Here is a 4,181-nt window from a genome sequence, read left to right on the forward strand (position 1 = left end):
AGAGAGAGAGAGAGAGAGAGAGAGAGAGAGAGAGAGAGAGAGAGAGAGAGAGAGAGAGAGAGAGAGAGAGAGAGAGAATGAGAGAGACGTACACCTAGCCAGCGTCATATCCCATTCAAACTGTACACAGGCAAATGTCATGGAAAGGCGACGAAGCTCTGGAGATGTCAAGGAGGACCCGTCCCGTCCGTTCCACCGGCGCGCACACCGGGGGTGAAAAATATTGAAGATTTTCATTTCAAACAGGAAGTGCGGGGACACTTCCTCCGCGTTTTTTGCGACGTTTCGCCCCACGCCGGCGGCGGCGGCGACGTTTTGCGCCTTTTCTTCCTCTTCTTCTTCACGCTCCTCGCTCTCTGGAAGAAGACGAATCGAAAGAGAGGACGAGGGGCTTGAATAAGCACCTCACTTTTAGCCCTTAAATACCAAGAGGTTTCCTTTAAACCAAATCCAACCACGAGGCGCTGGCCAAAACAAAATCATAGTTTAGTGAATTGAAGTGGTTGAGGTTTACCCTTTTCAGGTCCGGAGGGGGTGGGGAGATTTGTGTATTTTCCTGTGACAAACGATAAGCGAGTCTATCTAGTTGAGAACTGTAGCTGAGCTGGGTCTTAATTGGTCGACATCGCTCATTTTGGGGTACGACCCCGTGACCGTGACCACATACACACTTACGTGTTACGTATAGCATATGATCAATGTATATAAAGTGTTGCTAGGTTATGTTGTTGTACTATTGTCCTAAATAATTATGTATAAAAAGGTATATGTACCTAAAATATATAAATGATTTAAATTGTAATTATATAAATTCATTTCTGTAAAGAACCTCGCGCCAAGGGGGCGAACTTTGCCTGGTTCTCACTGCCGATCGGTGAGTCAATCGACGCTGGTCACTTGTAAAGCACAGTAATAAACTCTCGGGCAAAGTCCCTTTGTTTAGCTTTCTTGCCCCACAACAACCATAAGATGAGTAAAGTTACCTGGTGTCCGCGCGTCCCGTCCTTAAAAAATATATATATATATACATATATATATATATATATATATATATATATATATATATATATATATATGGGAGAAAGCATACGCTGGACTCGACGTTCGTCAATAAAATTCCGAAGGTGAAAGAAGTTGACGAGGAGAAATGGGAGAATTTTACGCCTTAACGTTTACAGTGGTAGCAATGGAAAGCTACATAAACGTAAGGGGATATTTGGTACACTGGGACAGGTCATCTTATGGGACGCTTCGGAGAGCTTGTTACAATCTGACGTATTCTTTTATTATTAATAGCTTGTGGCTTTTGCTAAATCAAATAACATCCTTCTCTATGCAATGTTGTTATTAGTGTTGATATATGCTGCCTCAATTGTCTTCCTTAATTTCTTGGGGAAACGAGCAAGAAATTGTGTTGTTCCAAGACTGGAAGGTAGAACACATGTTTATCGGGCATGTATTACTATGGAATTAGAAAGGACATGAGCTTCGTCATTTTTATGTCTCATATATCCTTTTATCGAGGAGTCGGGACACGATTCACTGGCAAAACGCGGAAGCTTTTACACGGAGGTAGTGGAAAAACACCAGCTGTTATTCGTTAGTGGGATTATTGTCGCTACGTGTTGATAATAGTGTCCTACTTTACTAGGTCCTGCATCATTTTAAACCCGCTTTTATAAGGGGGCGAAGGATAGTGTCTGGAGAATTAACATTAGAGTTTGGTACTGTGAATATGGTTTCATGTTGTGTGTATTATCATTTGTTTTTATTTTCGATCTTTACTTTTGTTAATTATTTCTTTGGCTTTCTTTTGTATCATTCATTTTATTTTGGATATTTGAGTTATGTATGAAAGTCTCAGTAATATGTTGTAATTTTCTAAAATTTACTGCATATACGAAATGCTCTGAGGCATGCGTTACATACCTGTTTTAGTTCCGCGTACCGTCATGTGGCATAGCCAGTCGTACAGCCTTTATGCCCAATTCTTGGTGGGCATTTTTCATACTGAAAATTTCACATTTTTATCTATTCTATGTGTACTCTTCCTTGTGTCTAAGGGTATGTTTATGATATTGATGGATTTTCTGCAGTAAATTGTTCCAATTTCTTTACACTGTTTAATATACATGACGCGGGACATGTCTGTATCTCTACGGGAGTGCACAGTGGTGCGACCCATCGGTAGCGGGGTAAATCCATTTACAACTATTCATTATATTTTCTTCTGTTTCGATATTTCCATATATAATATTTGCTAACACTGGTGACTTGAAAGTTTATCATAAAAATGACGTAAAAGCACCTGTTATTCCATAGTAATACATGTATATTTGGTCACCTTCTGGAACATTTAAATAAAGGATCATCCAAGAAATTAAGGAAGACAATTGAGGATATGTCAACACTAATAACAACATTAACCATAGAGAAGGATTTATATGTCTAGCCAAAAGCCACAAGCTTATTAATAATAAAAGTACATTTCGCAGATAAAATAACAACCACTGAAGCGTCCCTGAAGATGAACCCCGTGTATAAAATATCCGGGTTACGTTTGAATTGTTAGCTTTGTCGGAATCAAATGCGGGTCGAACGTTAAGGCGTAAAATTCTCCCATTTCTCCTCGTATGCTTTCACCTTCATATATAATGGTTCCTGGATCCAGCTATATATACGTATATATATATATATATATACATATATATATATATATATATATATATATATATATATATATATATATATATGTATATTACGGTACGACGTTCCAGTGACTCAAAAGTATTCACGACACAAAACCGCGATTCCGTGACAATTTCATTATGGTCACACGCACACTACACACATGGCTGAAGACAAAAAACTTCATGCAGCTAAGCGGTACGGTCTCCAGTTTGAAAGTGACCTCAACTAATCGCGACTTTCTTCGGACCGGAGTTTGTTCTCATGAGCTCATAAACTCATCCGTTTAATAATAAAAAAAAAAAAAAAAAATGAAGGGCTTAGCCCAGGGACACAACAAGACTCTAATATATCCCATCTTAGACTGTCTCCACAAAGGCAACACGAAGAACTTCATGCCTTTCGATCTCTTTCTCCCAACTCAAATCAACCCATTTCATTCAGCAATTTGAGGCCACTGCAAGTTCTATGGACAACTCGCCATATAGCCTCATTTTGATCCCACAGATGAACGGAATAGAAAGACACGAGCAAGAACATAGACACTTAACCAAATGACGTTTAAAGTTATACTGTGCGACAATGAAAGAATCCTCTTCAAAATAACAACGGAACTGTTGGTCACTACATGTTAGGAGAGTGTCCGGGTAACCTTGTTGCTCAGCTTTGATGGTTTCCTTGTTTTCCTTTGAATACGATGATGTATGGATTTTATCCCCTCAGGCTGTCTGGGGTTGGTCCTACAGCTGAATGAAATCTAATGTTGTAAAACAAGCGTGCACACACAGACACACACACACACACACACACACACACACACACACACACACACACACACACACACACATATATATATATATATATACATATATATATATATACATACATATATATATATATATATATATACTGCTGTATATACACGTAAGAATATATCACCATTTGAAGCAGTTACTACAAGTTCTTCATGAAAGGCTGTTCCGAAGAAATACACATAACTTATTTCTTAGCGACATCCCTTCTCCGGGAGCAAAGACGAAAGAGAATGAGACAAACTTCGTAACCTTTTCCTCGCGCAACTTGGCAGCAATGAAACGGATCCCATTCAGGCTTATCAGTACCAAATAACAGGTCTTCTCTTCGCCTTTCAAGGCAATTTCCTGTTTCGAAACCCAGTTGTCGCACCCATCTTCGAGCTCGCCTCCTACAGTCAATAAATAAGAAATAAGTTCCTTGAGTCTGTTCCCATGTGTTCACGTATTCAAGGGGGCTTGGCTTACATAAGAGAGGTGAGCCAGTATCATCCTTGTTTACATATGTGCGTATATCCCTCCGGCTCGTCAATCACGATATATATATATATATATGTATATATCTTCGTAGAGTGGACAGCGACATCAATTCCTAATTTCGGGAACCAGTAAGGTTTCGAGTTCAGAGACTTTTGCAGCCTCTGTAGCTGAGAGGGTTAAAGCGCTGCACAGTAGCCTTAT

The sequence above is a fragment of the Oratosquilla oratoria genome, chromosome 37, assembly GCF_046742065.1.
Source record: "Oratosquilla oratoria isolate Oo_2021 chromosome 37, ASM4674206v1, whole genome shotgun sequence".
Lineage (NCBI taxonomy): Eukaryota > Metazoa > Arthropoda > Malacostraca > Stomatopoda > Squillidae > Oratosquilla > Oratosquilla oratoria.